This window comes from Mauremys mutica, chromosome 2, assembly GCF_020497125.1.
Source record: "Mauremys mutica isolate MM-2020 ecotype Southern chromosome 2, ASM2049712v1, whole genome shotgun sequence".
Lineage (NCBI taxonomy): Eukaryota > Metazoa > Chordata > Testudines > Geoemydidae > Mauremys > Mauremys mutica.
Window position 1 is genome coordinate 233,333,177 of NC_059073.1, and position 16,452 is coordinate 233,349,628.

Genomic DNA, 16,452 nt, shown 5'->3' on the forward strand with positions numbered 1-16,452 from the left:
CAGAGGTCAAGGTGCAGGACAGGAAGTATAAAAGCCCAACCCCAGAGCTCACTTGGAACTCAGCCACCGGAGAGGCCAGATGCCTGTGGCATAGCTCCCAGTTGGGAGACCATGGCAATCGGCAGCCAACCTGAGGACTGGCCAGACCAGCCAATGCCTGATGCTAGCCCAAGCCCAGAGACACTACCAAGCCTACTGCTCGCCCATTACCCTGAGGAACTGCCAAGCCAACCGTGTGCCAGTTACCCCGAGAAGCCCATGGTGTGTGACCCCTTGGAGGACACCATCCGGACCCAAGTACCTCTAGAGGGGGAAGAAGGAAGTAGCCTGGGGGCAGCTGACCCTAGTCTGGCTGTGGCACCCCCAGACCCCATGTCAGTGTGTTGCGGTCAGGATCCCACTGACACAGCAGCTGGTCTTCTGCCACTGCTAGGGCCCCGGGCTGGGATGTAGTGGAGTGGGAGGGCCTGTGTCCCCCCTGCCACCCACCTCATGGGTGGCATCTCCCCCTCTCCCAGGCTGCTTGGAGCCAGGAGCCTGAGGTTTGCTGTTCAACTGTTTGCTCAGCCCCGGCCTGAGGGCCTGAGCTGCTGACTGTTTGTTGCCCTACCCTGATCCAGGGCCTGGGCTTGCTAACATTGAACTGTTTGCTCAGCCCCAGCCTGAGGGCCTGAGCTGCTGACTGTTTGTTTCCCTGCCCTGATCCAGGGCCTGGGCTTGCTAACATTGAACTGTTTGCTCAGCCCCAGCCTGAGGGCCTGAGCTGCTGACGGTTTGTTTCCCTGCCCTGATCCAGGGCCTGGGCTTGCTAACATTGAACTGTTTGCTCAGCCCCGGCCTGAGGGCCGGAGCTGCTGACTGTGTGCCGCACAGCCAGGCTAGTTCCCCGACACACCTGACCGAAGTAGCGAGGCAGCCTAGTTGCTCGCCACCCCGGAAGGGGACAAGCCCCAGCCAAACCTCCCCTACAGGCAGATCAAGTTTTCCCATCTTTGTGCCAGTGCATGCTTCAGGAATAATGTATGAGCTAGGAGACATGGCATCATACAAGCACTCAACGAATGAATTTCACTTCTGTGCCAGAGGACCAGCACAAAGTCATTGCACCACTTAAGTCTCATTTAAGCCCTCAAAACAAAATTTAAGTGGGATTTAGATGGTGCATAGAGCTTGTGATGGGTCCCTGCACAGGGATGGGAATGTCTCTTAATATCTTCTTTCAGATATTAGCATTTCAGATGGAGCATACTTTTTATTTGTTTTTGTTTTATGGCATTTTTGAAATAATGATTTGTCTTTCTTTAGCTCTGTGATTCATTTGATTGTTTTCTATCATTTTAAGATGAATTTTAATGTTTTAATCTGTTTGCTGTCATCTCTCATTTCTGTGAAGCACTTACATTGCCATGCAGATAGTTTCTATATAAAGAAGATGTATTATTAAAGTTAGAGAACCTTGAGTCATCTCTTACTAAAGATAGCGCTTGCACTCCCATCACACTGAATCTTCATTTCTACAGGTAGTGCTTCCTTTTAGGTGACTTGGAGGGGGTGCAATTTCCAAGTGTGTCCATGCAGAAGAGCCAGGGTGAAATATTAAATGAGAATGATAGGGTAGATTTAACACTGAAATGTTCAGAGAATTACCGGTATTTTATTCAATAAAAACAATGATCAGGATACTGTCGCAGAGGTTGATCTCATCATATCAACTCTCAACCAAATAGAATAGGGACAGGTCAGCACTCTGGTGGGAGATCTCCAAAGTGCAGCGGTGCTCCAGGAAGTGGTGGTGTTGAGTGAGGAGGTGGCGCTCTCTTCTCTGAGGATATGTTTACAGTGCAGTCACAGAATGTGAATGCAGCTCACGTAGACATACCCAAGCTAGCTTTAATCTAGCTGGTACCGGAACAACGAAGTCACAGCAGCGTGGGCTCTACGAGCCCATCCAGGAACCTTGGTTAATTACTCAGACAGCTAGCCCATGCAGAAGCCCATTCTGCCATGGCTTCACTCCTCCAGTCCCCAAGCCAGCTAGATTAAAGCTAGCTCGGGTGTGTCTACACAAACTTCAATCACACTCCACGATTACAGCATAGACATACCCCGAGTCAGGAATGAACCAATGCCCAGCAAAGTGCTAGGGGACACTGCTGCTGGAGGTTGTGTCTTTTGGATAAGGGGCTTTTGGAGGCTGGCTCAGCACTGTTACCTGCGTAGACTTTTCTAATTAGTACCACTGATTTCAGTGACTACTAGGAGCAATGCCAGGGTGCAAAATCACCAGTGCTCAGGTTTACCCCAGCCACGTTCCCTCCCTTTTCTGGCACGCTCCCATGCTGACCTCTACGCTGCCCCTGGAATGCCCCCTATACTGGCGAATGCTGCAGAAGCAGCACAGAGGTGATGGAATCACCTTTTTTCCCCCCAGTTAACTGTGACAAGAAGGACTCCAGCTTTTCTGCCGCCCCAAGCGGTGCAAAAAAAAAAAAAAAAAAGGGCGGCGGCACTTTGGCGGCAGCTCAATCGCGCCGCTTCTCCTGCGGCAGTTCGGTGGCGGGTCCTCTCTCCCTTCCTCTTCAGCAGAAAGTTGGCAGCAGCTCAAAGAGGAAGAGAGGGAATGAGGGACCCGCTGCTGAATTCCGCCGAAGACCTGGATGTGCCACTCCAATACTGGACGGAGTGTCGCCCCTTTGAATTGGCCGCCCCAAGCACCGGCTTCCTACGCTGGTGCCTGGAGCCGACCCTGCATACATGCCCTCTGCACCAGTGCAATTCATTACAGGGCAACAGAACAATGATGAACCAGGACTATTGACTTCAATGAGAGCTGTGAACGTCTAGCATTTCTGAGAATCAGCCCATAAAGTGTTGTTGTTTTATTTTATCTGCACTGCTAGGTTTAATGCTCAAGGATTAACCCCTCCTTCCCCACAAAATAATTATCCCATCCTCACGTCCTCCCATATTCCTTACAGATTTGTTTGCCAAAGATCAGAAATAATTACTGAAAATATTTTACCTAACAAAAATTTTAAAATAACACCATTTAAAATAGCTGCAGGTGCTTTGTCTTCACATAGGGAATTGAAACTTCCAGACAATTTGAGAAAAGACATTAATGCTCAGAGCCCTTTATTAGCCAAATAAGATTTGTTTTAATTTTCCATTAGCAATAGTTCCATCAGGTTGCTCAACCAGCCACACCTGAGCAGAATCCAGACGAGGATGTCTTTCTTTTCAGCCTGGAGTTTTTAACTCTTAGCATGGCTGTGAAAAACCACCCGATATAGCTGGGTTGCATAGGGTACAATACAGCATGATATTCTCCCCACAGCTAGAACAGATTACAAGTCAAACGAGAGTCTTCATTTCCTCTTCTATAAATATAAGCACATAGGTCCATTTACTCACACCACCCATCACTGCGGAGAAGCTCCTGGCACTTCTCTGAAACTCCTGGCACTTCTCTGAAACTCATGCTGTTGTAATGTACTATTAAACAGAAGAAGCACACCACGATCTCCAGATGTCTGTTGAGAAACCAGTAACATCATGAGGTAATGATTTGGTTCTGAATAAGTCTCTCTCTCTGACCAATTGATTTTTGCAGTCTGAAATATCTTACCCAGAAAGTGTTTTTTATGCTGCTTGCCTGTAGGTCAGGTGTACTCAATCATTCAGCCCATCCCTCTAGCAGCTGATCCACTCTGAACTGGGGACTGTTTTTTTGAAGCATGAGGTAGTGACAATAACTACCCATCACATTTCCCTTTTGAAGGTGATGTCAGAGTTCCAATCATTCCCCCTGCCTGTATTTGTATTCTGTTCTCATCTCAATTTGAGTGAAAATCGTGCTTTGCAAACCAGATGAAAAAAATCCAGTACTATCTGTGTCAGCTTTAGTTTGTTTAGAATCCAACCATCCATCTTAAGAGCTCTGAGATTGTCGTCTCTTTTGATTCCAGTACATTAGGTTTGCTTGAACCTACAAATATATATATATAAATGGTTGTCTTTGAGCATATCTGATTGTTATTCTTTGACAGAGCTGTCACTAGAGGGTCCATTTTGAGCTCATTCATTGAAAGCTGTGGGAGCAACAGCAGCCAGACTTAGCTCGCTTCTGCCTCTAGAGATTTGCAAAGAAGCTATTGGAGTTTATCACACAGCTTTACAAAATACTACAGCCTCAGCATGCTGTTATAAAGAGGTTCTCACTCCTACTGGGATCATTAACAAATACTGTTTTATTACTCTCTACCTTTTTTATCTTGCACCTTGCAAAGCCTTTCTTTACCTCCTTTACTCAGTGGCTAGATTAAACAATTCTGGAATGGCATCATAAATGTTTAGTATCTTTGAGAGAGACAAGGTGGGTGAGGTAATATCTTTTATTGGACTGACTTCTGCTGGTGAAAGAGACAAGTTTTCCAGCTACTCAGAGCTGTTCCTCAGGTCTGGGAAAGGTACTCCAAGAGTATTTTAAATTAATTTATAATTCAACAGACATTGTGGTCCTATCACACCTGAGTTCTTTGATTCTTAGCTTGAGTCGTTCTTGTCACAGTTAACTGGGGAAAAAAATAAATTGATGTGAACCCAAGTATCAAAGTGACCCTCCCCCCATCTAGGGTTTCTACCTATAACCATGCTGTTTGCCATCTATCTACATGTCAGGCACCTCCATGACATCCTTGAGATAAGGAAATGGTAAACCTTGAGCACAGGAAGCAGCTGATGTGTGAAAGGTAGTGTGATTTTCATTCTATTATTATGAACTGGGTGAAGCCTGGCTATGGCAAGTTAAAATCTCATTGAGATTGATGGGCGTGAACACACTCTCCACATAACCTAACTGTAAAGATTAATTAATCACAATCTTCAACCTAAAGCAAAATGGTTATGTGAACTCACCCAGCAGAAGAAAAATTCAATGTCACCCAGAAAGCAATGGAAAGGCGAATGTGCAAGATATCGCTCAGTGATCACATACCAAAAATGAGGAGATCAGAAGGCATACAGAGGTGACCGATGTAGTTCAGGTGGTGTACGACGCAAAGCGGAGATGGGTAGGTCATGTAGTCCGTAGGCAAGACAATAGGTGGACAACCAACATCAGTGACTGGATCCCCAGAGACCCACAAGCGACTGCTGGGCAGACCAAAAACACATTGGACTGATCTCATGACAAAACTCTGTGGCCAGACATGGAAAAAACATGCTCACAACAAAACAGAATGGTGTGGTGTTGACTTGTGTTTGTGGAGGGACATACGAGGACAAGCTGGACAAAGGTGACCCCAGCAGAACACAGAACCAGAGATAGACAGAGACAGCCTGAAGAAATCCAAGCAGAAGCTTGTAAGAATTCCATGGTGTGACCCTGAGCAAAACCTAGAGAGAGGTTCTGGCTTGGATGGGCCTGGCTTGGGCCTGTAAGGCAAGAAACGGCTCCTTTTGCCTTTGGTTCCTGATGCATTTGGAGAAGCAAGACTTTATACATTCCTCCAAATAAACAAGACCGCATCAAAGAAAATGCCAGACTCCATCATCAATTTCTGCTCCTTACTGAAACATCCCCAGGTCCCTGAATTTTGACTAGCCACTTGGGTCGAAAAGGGATACATTCTCAATAGACTATGTCAAGCTAACAAAGGTACATAAAGCCCAGTTTGTCATTGCACCATGCCCCTTTTATACCACCTCTATCAGTGAATCTAGCCTTCATGATGATGGGGCTTGCCCAACTGGTGATGGACTAAGGGAAGGGTTTTATGCCACCCCCGGCAGTGTGACTGCTCCCTGTGGATGTCTAGGAGAGGCACTTCCTCCTCTCTTGTAGTCCTGTGCAGGGTCTAGTCAGAAAGACAGCCTTCACAGTCTCCTGAGTGCAGGGAGTGCCTATCAGAGACATTCCAAAGGGAATGGGGAGAAGGCTTGGCCTTGGCCTTGGCAGCAGAGCTAAGTTACTGTGAAGGGGGAATGCTGCCCCCTTTAAAGGCAATGGTGCAGTGGGTAGGTTCCCCTTGCAGGCCAGCTATCTCCAGGCAGCACACCAAGGAAGCTAGGAACTACTTCCAGCACAAGCAGGTATATAAATGTCAAAACTGGGTTTCTGTGACTACCTGGTCACTATTGAGCTCTCCAGTTTTGGTTCCACATTTTATAGGAACCTTTCCCAGAATGCTCTGCTGGTAACAGGTCCTTTAAATCTAGGAGAGAAAAGCGGCTGCCACCTTAAGGTAGCTATTTTGCATATGACTGCTGCTGGCTAGCCCTCTCCCCCTTCCCCTGGTATATTTAGCTCCTGTTACGTTTTCCTCTCTCTCTTAATCCTGAGAGGTGGCACATCCTCACGTATCTCTCTGGTCAGGATGGAACTTGTTTCTTCTTCAGTTTTATCTGGCATCACAGTTCCATATGGGAAATGAAAATTACATTTTTTATGTTGCGGTCTTGGCCAGTGCATGATTTTATATCTATGTGGCTGGAGTAATTCAGGTGTTTATGTCTTACATATGCTGTTCACACAGGTTAGTGGGTGATGTCTGTTACTAACAAATTCTCACCCTAGTAGATAACAAAACATATTCTTACTCCTTAAAAATGCATTTCATAGCCACACATTCCTGTTCTATCATGGGATCATATCTGTTCTACCATTTGTTGTCTTGAGAACTGTTTTTTTAACCACATAAAGAATTGACCATTCCATTTCTGAGGATTCTTGGTTTAATGCTACTCCTGTTACAGGCATAGAGGCAGTGCTTAATTTGTGCTAGCCTTGGCAAGCCCTGGAACCTCTAGGCTTGGCAGTTCATAAGCCCCGGCACCTTTGGGCTTGCCGCATCAGTTGTGAAAGTTAAAACATTGCTTGAGCCCCGGCACCTAATTTCTTGATCCCTGGCACCTTTAATCACAAATTAGGCACTGCATAGAGGTATCTGTTTGCAGAAGGGTTTCTCAAAATCTGGGCTATGTAAAACAGAAGAATAGCACAACCATTTCTTTTTCTCTTAAATGACTGACATTCTATAATATACTGATTTTTTTTACACTTATCTTAAAGGATGCTTGTTGATAGAGCAGTAATTTCACAGAAATTACAGATCTATTGATAGATCTGTAATAGCTGGCTGACCTTATACAATGTTTCACCTCTTTTTTGGTGTTTGGAACTTACCCCACTTCTCTGCCTTGACTTTATCCTAGTCAGGTTTCATCACTTCAATCCTTAAAATAAACCCAAACTCTTTAATTTCCCTAGGGCTTAAATAGCTTCTTTGGATTAATAGTTAGCCCTGTTGTTTCCAATTGTTTTATGACACACGAAAATCCAAGAAAGTAAAGTATTTTAAAATGTCTTATGCTGCTCATGTTGGAGCGCAGAACAAAGCTAGAAGACTTCTGAATGTTAGGGTATTGTTATAGTTAATGCTAATGTTGACCAGCATTTTCTTCCCTTTTTTCATCTCTTTTGCTCTAATGAAGAACATAACATAGCTTCTAAGGAGCTTGCATGCACTTCTGACAGGAAGGACTCCTTCGGTGTGTGACTGCCTGAAGCAACATATGGATGTCTTCCAGGGGCCCTCTTCTCATGCCCATGCCAAACTCCAAGGTTAGAAATAATCCAATGGTGGACAATATAAATCTTACTCTTGAAAGCTGCATTATAATAGATACTGTTAATGCACTGCTGTTTTTATGGGGGAGCGGGGCGTTAATATGTCTGTGTGCTTATATAAAGTCCTCAATTTATTTTTCAGAAGGGATGCTGCACAATTCGGCTTCCTGTTCTGCCTCATGTGTCACCTGCAGAGGCCTCATCTGGGGGTGCTTCTTAGTTTCTCGGCTGAAACTGCTGATGGTGTGACGTGAGCGCAGGTGGACAGAAATGAGACCACCAACTCGTTTCATACAGACTACCAAACAAATCGCCATCATATGACAATTTTTGATCACCACCCATCTTGGACCTGATCCAAAGTAGTGACGTAAAGATGAAAGCTTCTATATCCCAATACAAATCCTCTAAGCCATTCAAGTCCCTCTAAATCTCTGACTGTTTGTTAGCTGAAGACTTTTAGTCTGAATATATAGCATGGGTGGCATAAAATGCTCTTCTAAAGTGCACTGATGTCCTTTTTATTTTGGATGCTTAATCTATTTCCTTTTTACCTTACATACAATTATTTTTATTGTACATCTGTCCTGTGGGAGGACAGCTGTTTCATAACATTTTAGTTTTATTCAACAAGTTGCCTGTTTAATTAATTTGCTAGATCTAACGACTATGAGCTGTTATTGCAGTTTGTTGTATTTATAAATGACAATTTTATGTTGCCTGGGTTTACTAACTTGCGTGGGCTTAGATTCTTATAGTAAAACAAACAATAAAATATATTTCCAAAACATCCAAAGCTGCCTAGTTTACATTTTTCAGTGAAAGTGGCAAAGGGACGTGGAAGGAGTTTTTAGTTTTTGTTTTTGTTTGTTTGCAATACCCTCCTGGAACCTGACAATTAACATGTTTTTTCTTACCAGTGCAAGCCTCTTCCATTTGGTGAACTTTGGTTCCTCCTTCCAATCACCCAGATTTAGTGAAGCAGAAGCAAAATGTGGCTGTTTCACTTAGTTCTCTTTTAAAATCAGTAATACTTTTCCAACTCTGAAAATAGAGACCCAAGTCTGCAAAGTACTTCAGGACATCCTTAAGTCCCATTGACTAAAAGTCAAGCATGCGTTTAAGTTCTTTGCTGAACCAGGGTCTGAGAGCTTGCAAATCCCACTGATTTTAACCAGCATCTCTCAGTATATGGGCCCAGAGTTTGTTGTTTAAGATATGCTCCCTCTGCTAGATCAATGGCTGTAAAGCAGCAGAGCACTAAAAACAGTGGGTGAAATCTTGGCGCCATTCGCCATTGACTTCAATAGGGTCAGGATTTCAGTTAGGTAGGTCCTACCTAAAAAAATGTATTGGTGATCAAGTGATTGATTAAAACGTATATTATGGTTGCATTCTTGAGCTCCACTCTTTGAAACTGCTCTGTTGTGGTCTATGCCAAGTGAAGTCCTACTAAAGTCAATAGAACTCAATGCAGGTGCAAGAGTCCATCCAAATGAAGTACCTTACAGAAGTAGAGCCTTAGTTTATGTTGTGCTTTAAGCTTACTGATCAAAGAGGATGCATGTGATCTGTATCAGGCTTTCATATGAAAATATTTTAAAATCACAAAAATTAAACTTCAAAATGTTATTTCGATCTCACAGCATTCTCTCCATCAAATTATGATAAATTCAAGTAATGACAGTACTGGACTGTCCCCTTAAATTAATGCTTGGAAATATTCCAATATGCTGCTTACTACAAAAAAACAATAGCTGCTAAACTGTATTCTGGCATCTGCTTCTTTTGAATGTAGTCAGAATAACGTTGCATTCTTTGTAGATGACATAACTGGTTTAATTCCCTGGTGTGATAGTCAGGAGAGTTTAAAAAGCTAATCTCATATTGGCTGATGCAGGAAGATAAAAATAATTTATGGTTTTTGTGTAAGAATCATAAATATAATTAAATACATTAATAGAGACATTTGGCTACATTTGCAGCTATGTGTAATCTTATTAATGGCACTCAGTCAAATTCCAAACAGAAAGTTGGGGACAGCTCTTCATTTAATTTACAAGCACCTTCTAACTAGGGGCCCAATAGAGTTCTGATCATTTTATGTTAATGAAAAACAAATTTCAGCAGACATTAGACATGCTAATTTAATGCATTCTAGTGGCAATAAATGTATGAGCTATTTATTAGTACTTATTCAAGCAATTGCAAATTACCCAAAGAGAAATCCAGGCTGGTATGCCAGTTTACTGGTTGGAGTTCTGGATATGAAATTTTAAAAAAATCCTAAGGGCCCTGTAAATCTCTCTGAAGTGTCCTGGTTCTTTATATCCTTATCCAGAAAATTATTTTAATGGGGAAATGAAATTGATATAATATGCAAGTGTGTCATATAGGAAGTTTTAGTTTAATTTGTTTATGGTACTCTAATAACAAAAATTTTAATTTAAGTCAGTGAGCAGACCAGATTTGAAATGGAACCTAAAATGCAACTATATGTGTATTAGACGTGGGACTAAGGCCATCAAATATGTGGACTTTGCCACACAGTTTGGGAGAGTTTGGATATGAGGTTCTGATTCAGGCCCCTCGCTAATGTTTATTTTTAAAATGTCCCAGTACCCACCCAGGCTGATTAGATGACATTGCTGTTACCACAGCACCTGCAGCACAGACTCATACACTTTAGGGCCAGAAGGGACATCATGATTATCTAGGCTGATCTGCACACTGCAGGCCACAGAACCTTTCCCACACATTCCTGTAAGAGACCCCTAACCTCTGGCTGAGTTACTGAAGTCCTCAAATCATGATTTATAGACTTCAAGTTACAGAGAATCCACCCTTTACTCTAGTTTAAACCTGCAAGTGACCCATGCCCCATGCTGCAGAGGAAGCAAAAATATTGCAGGGTCTCTGCCAATCTGACCCAAGGGAAAATTCCTTCCCGACCCCAAATATGGTGATGAGTTAGACCAGGGGCGAGCAAACTTTTTGGCCTGAGGGCCGCATCGGGTTTTAGATATTGTATGTAGCGTCGGTTAGGGGAGGGGGTCGTGGCCTGGCCCCCACCCCTTATCCCCCCCTGCGGACTCCTGCCCAATCCAACCTCCCCATTCCCAGACGGCCCCCTGGGATCCCTGCCCCATCCACACCACCCCCCGCTCCCTGTCCCCTGACAGCCCCCAGAAACCCCACCCCGACTGCGCCCTGCCGCCTCATCCAACCCCTCCTCTCATTCCTGATGGCCCCCCCAGGACCCCTGCCACATCCAATCACCCCTTCTCTCTGTCCCATGACTGCCCCAGGAACCCCTGCCCCTGACTGCGCCCTGCCGCCTCATCCAACCCCTCCTCTCATTCCTGTTGGCCCCCCCGGGACCCCTGCCCCATCCAATCACCCCTTCTCTCTGTCCTGTGACTGCCCCAGGAACCCCTGCCCCTGACTGCCCCCTGCCGCCCCATCTAACCCCTCCTTTCATTCCTGATGGGCGCCCCGGGAACCCTGCCCCCATTCAACTCCCTGTTCCCTGCTCTCTGACCGCCTCAACCCCATCTACCCCACTGCCCCCCCCCAAACTCTCCTGCCCTCTATCCAACCCCCCATGCTCCCTGCCCCCTTACTGTGCTGCCTGGAGAATCGGTGGCTGGCAGTGCTACAGCTGCATCACCCAGCTGGAGCCAGCCACACTGTCGCCACCGCGCAGCACAGAGCACCGGGCTCTGCAGCTGCACTGCCCCAGGAGCTCGCAGCCCCACCGCCCAGAGCATCGTGCCGGTGGCGGGGCAAGCTGAGGCTGTGGGGGCGGGGGAACTGGAGGGGAGGGGCTGGGGGCTAGCCTCCCAGGTCAGGAGCTCGGGGGCCGGGCAGGATGGTCCTGTGGGCTGGATGTGGCCTGCGGGCCATAGTTTGCCCACCTCTGAGTTAGACCCTGAGCACATCAGCAAGACACAACAGCCAAACACCTTGGAAAGAAATCTCTGTAGGAACTTAGAGCCCTCCCTGTCTAGTGTCCCATCTCTGGCTGTTGGAGATATTTGCTAGTAGCAGTTACAGGTGGGCCACATGCCATTGTAGGCAGTTTCATCATACCATCCCCTCCATAAACCTGTCAAGATCAGTCTTGAACCAGTTAAGTTTTTTGCCCCCACTGCTGTCCTTGGAAGGCTGTTCCAGAACTTCACTCCTCATTTAATTTCAAACCTAAAATTGTTGATGGCCAGTTTACATCCATTTGTTCTCATGTCAACATTGGCACTTAACGTAAATAATTCCTCTCTCTCCCTAGTATTTATCCCTCTGATGTATTTATACAGAGCAATTATATCTCCCTTCAGCCTTTGTCTGGTTAGGCTAAACAAGCCAAGCTCCTTGAGTCTCCTCTCATAAGGTAGTTTTTCTATTCCTCAGATCATCCTAGTAGTCCTTCTATGCATCTGTTCCAGTTTGAATTCATATTTCTTAAACATGGGAAACCAGAACTGCTCTCAATATTCTGGATGAGGTCTCACCAGTGCCTTGTATAATGGTACTAACACTTCCCTATTCTACTGGAAATACCTCGCCTGATGCATCCTAGGATTGCATTAGCCTTTTTCACGACCGCATTTCATTGACGGCTCATAATCATCCAGTGATCAACAAATACATCGAGGACAATGTATTGGCATGGAGATTTCAGCTCTCTCCAAGGGTATGTCTGCACTGCAATCAGACAGTATGATTGCAGCACATATAGGCATACCTGAGCTAGCTTTGATCGAGTCAGCTTGCTAAAAGTAACAGGGTAGCTGCAGTGGCACAGGCAGTGGCACAGACTAATCACTCTATGGGTCTGGGCAGGATTGTGCTTGACCAGCCAGCTCATGTTGCCACCTATACTGCTGCAGCTACACTACTATTTTTAGCAAGCTGGCTCAATCAAATCTAGGTTGGGTATGCCTACATGTGGTGCAATCACACCTCCCAGTTGCAATGTAGGCATACCCCAAGAGACAAAGGGCCAGATCTCCAGCTGGGGTAAAGTGAAGATATGCTGATTTACACCAGCTGAGGTTCTAGCTCAAAGGGGCCCCTATTTGTATCAACCAGAAACCCTCTAAATTACTGAACAGGAGAGAAATCTACTAAAATGTCTAATACATTCCCATTGAACATCATAAATAATATTTCTTTATCAATGGTCTATCTATACGTGTCGAAACCAATAAAATAACATTGAACCAATGTTAAAATCAATTAATATAAAATATTATGATATATACATGGAAAACTCCACTATCCACTCCACTTTCAATTCAGTTGACGAGGAATCACAGTTTTTTCAGATTTCCAATTCCCATGTAGTAAGACCAGCTGGTCATGATCGGAGAATAAATATGTAGTCTTGTTATTAACAATCTGACATTTACAGTGTGATTCTTCCATGAATTTAAGATAAGGAATGAAAGCTAAAAACCTTTTCCTCGGACAAAAAGTGAACTGAATAATGCTTAGCAGATTAAAACTCTCTGCTCCTGAAAAAGAATACCTGGACATTGTCAGGCCAGTTTACGTATCCATTTCCAGCCAGTAACAAAAAATTAATGAATAAGAGCTTCTTTTTGTATCAGCAATAAAAATGGTGCACCTTTTCTATAAATGCTGGCACTAGTGAGAATATTTTGGATCAGTATGTAAAATATTTTTGCTTTAGGAGGAAATGTCAAACCTCTTCTACACAGGATTTTTTAAATGTCAGGGCATACATAACAAGATGTCTCAGAGGTAATCAAAAAGACAGTTTTACAATAGGTTTGCTTTTCAAACCAGAATTATGATGATTATTTCAATATTTTTCTGATCCCTCTCCTAAAAGATGGAACTAACCTTTATGCAGAGGGCCCACACAAGGCACTTAAGTCTCACTTTAGCTCTATTTTGAGGTCCTTGTGAATTTCACCCCAAAGGCAAAGGCACAGTTGATTTGAAACAGTTTGCCCATTTTATCCTAACAGAAGGAGCAAGTTACTGAAATTCACCAACTGTGAGAGAGGAAAGCATGATCTTGTAAAGGGAAACACTCTTGTAAATATCAGATCAAATTCTCTGCTGATGCAAGTCTATTGCTGGCAAAACTCCGCTGACTTCAGAGACTTCAGCCCATTACCTAAAAAAATGACAGATGAATTTATCTTGGAGAGTGTCTACCATCCCAACATGGCATCAGAAATCTTTTGCTAGAAGAGGATGCTCCCCATGTTAAATTTAAAATTGCCTGAATATTTTCCTGACACTGAAAAATGTTTATTATTGGTTATTGCCTAGTTCAGTTCCATTTCCAATCAGTGGAACGGCAACTTTAGTAACAGAATCAGAACATAATTTATATCAAGTTTCAGTTGTATATAATAAATTGAGTGATGTTTTGATGAAAGCAGCTCTCAGTACTGGAAAATTCCAAACCCTAGTGACGAGTGTTAATATTTATATTGTCGTTGTTTCCCAGACTTTAGGAACAGCCTGAGATTTAGCTGGCTGTTTAGATTAATCATTAGTGGCAGCTACTGGAAACACCAGATTGAGCATAAGCTGCCAATCACTTCTGGGAGTAATGCACTTGTAAACAAGGTCATCAGGTGGCCATGAAATATCTTATGTCATCAACTACAGAAAAACCTCTCTTTTGCTTTTGACATTGCAAGAGTCTTGTCACGAGGGTCAAGAACAGGGCTCTGACAATTCTGCAGCATTGGGAGCCCAAATTCTGCAGAAGAATTCCTTGTCTATAGCAATAGTTCTGAAACAATAGTCCTCAAAAAGTGCCTTTATTAACAGCAATATTGTGTCTCTGTTTGAGAGTCCTGGTAGGGAATCTAAGGTGAACTAGCAGAACATTAGGGCATCTATTCCTCAATACAGGCCAAACTATACGGGGAACCTGTGATATTATTAGTCTAAAAATATCACGCATCAAACTTTGTACTTTTGAGTTTCTGCACAGATTGGCTGCCTCCAGCATCATGGGCACTAAGTCTGTGCAATAATGAAAAAAAAAATCTTTCAGACTTTAATGTAGAAAAAAATTCCCATTTTTAGGTAGAAGTAATAAAAACCTCAGAGCCAGATTGTTCCGGTGGGTGGAGGGATTGAAAACCTGACAGTTCCCTAGTATGGGGAAAGTAATGAGGTAACTGCTGCCCCCAGGGCATTATTCCCCCTTCCCTTTCCGGGGACATAAGAGAAGCACCTCTGAGGTAGTTCTGCAAGCCTGGGATCTCTGAGGGTGGAGGCTGTGGTGGCAGGGAGCGGAGCAGAGGACTCATTGCTCTCCACAGCATCATCCTCGGCTGACCCTAAGGATTTCCAGCTGGAAATCTGAGCTGCAGTTAATACTGCTTGACACAGAATTAATTCTCAGAGTCTCCTCTGTAGCTACTACTACACAGCCACAGGGGAACTCTGCCAATGACAGCACACCTCCTGTGCTATGTTGCTAGGAGAACTGTGAGGCTAGAACAGCAGCATGGAGGGACATCCCCTCTGTGAGTCCGGGGGTGCCCATCCACCTGGAGCCCAAAAGGGGATGATTTGAGGCAGACTTCATGATCTGAACTGCCCTAGGTTTCCTAGATCTCCAGTGACTCTCCCACAAGTGTAACAAGGGAGAGGACAATATGCCCCGCAGTAAAATGAAGTTGGATTTTCATAAAATTTTGCATGCTGGTATATTTGGATATGTACTAGAGAATGCACTGGAAACTTCCTAACCTTTCTACTGAATGTTTACGCATACTTTCAATCACTTAATGATAAAATTATAGCGCCAAAAATTTCACTCTATATAATTCCATCAGAAAAACAGGACCCATTCATTTTTCCATTATACCCCAAATGGCAACATACAAACTAGGCTCATAAGAATTATATTTAATTCTACATTTTAACTCCTGTAGGTGGCCCTGGCAATTCTATACATTTGCCAGTTAATTTAATGCCAGCACCTCTCTTCTGTCCTTGTAAAAGACCAGAGCATGGTATCTAAACCCTTGCACACAGAATCATACAAAAGAACACAAAACATGGAACCCGATCCTGGTTCTAGCACTGTTCCTGAAACAGGGCCCCAAGCTTCTCCAAAGAGCTCTCAGCAGCTCCACAACAGCACTTCTATGTGGCAACCTAACCCAACCCCCTCCAAAGGGACTGTCCACGACTCCAGCCCAACTTCCATTAATATATGGCAATCAAGCCACTGTAGATTAAATCAGCTCAGGCAATGCCTCATTGTTGTCAGGAGGAGGGCAGGTTTCTCCCCATCTGAGAAACAGGTGGACATCAAATAAACTGCCACCAAAGAGAGTGTCCATGGCTAACAGTTTTGCTGTCTTTGCTTCCTGAAATAACACTATTGGGCAGGGACTGAAGACTGGGTCTTAAGACCAAAAAATGCCCTATTCACAGTCAGAGCTCCCGTGTTTGTGGCAGCATGGCAGGGAGCCTTCCAGGAACCCCCAACTACTTCAGGTGACTGACAGACTCTGTATAGTTGGTCTCTTTGTTCCATACTTGGAAACTTGAGTGAAGGTTACTGTACATCCTTCTCAAACAACTCAGCAGCTCTTTACCATGGATCTCACCTGGATGTTTTTGATGCTTTGATGTTTGCTTTATTAGAGGGTAATATTAATAAATAATATTATTAACCATTATTTCTGCAACTAAGTAGTTACACACACTGGGCTGAATCCTCTTTTCTAGCCAGGCTATGCTCAGCAAAGGACCAGAGAGAAGGAGCAAAGGTGACTTTGGTACTGTCAGTTCTCCCAATCCTGGAGCTTCTA

At 44.1% G+C, this 16,452-nt stretch overlaps 1 long non-coding RNA gene across 3 annotated transcripts in view; it reads left to right on the forward strand.

Moving 5' to 3' along the window:
- Positions 1-8,345, forward strand: part of LOC123364937 — a 38,994-nt gene extending 30,649 nt beyond the window's left edge. For 2 of the 3 annotated variants that reach the window (XR_006577365.1, XR_006577363.1), the window contains exons 3-4: positions 7,495-7,624; positions 7,773-8,345. This is a non-coding gene — a long non-coding RNA (uncharacterized LOC123364937). Of the gene's footprint in view, positions 1-3,422; positions 3,561-7,494; positions 7,625-7,772 lie in introns of those variants that run through there. The other variant, XR_006577364.1, reaches the window with a different exon arrangement.
- Positions 8,346-16,452: the final 8,107 nt, after the last annotated feature.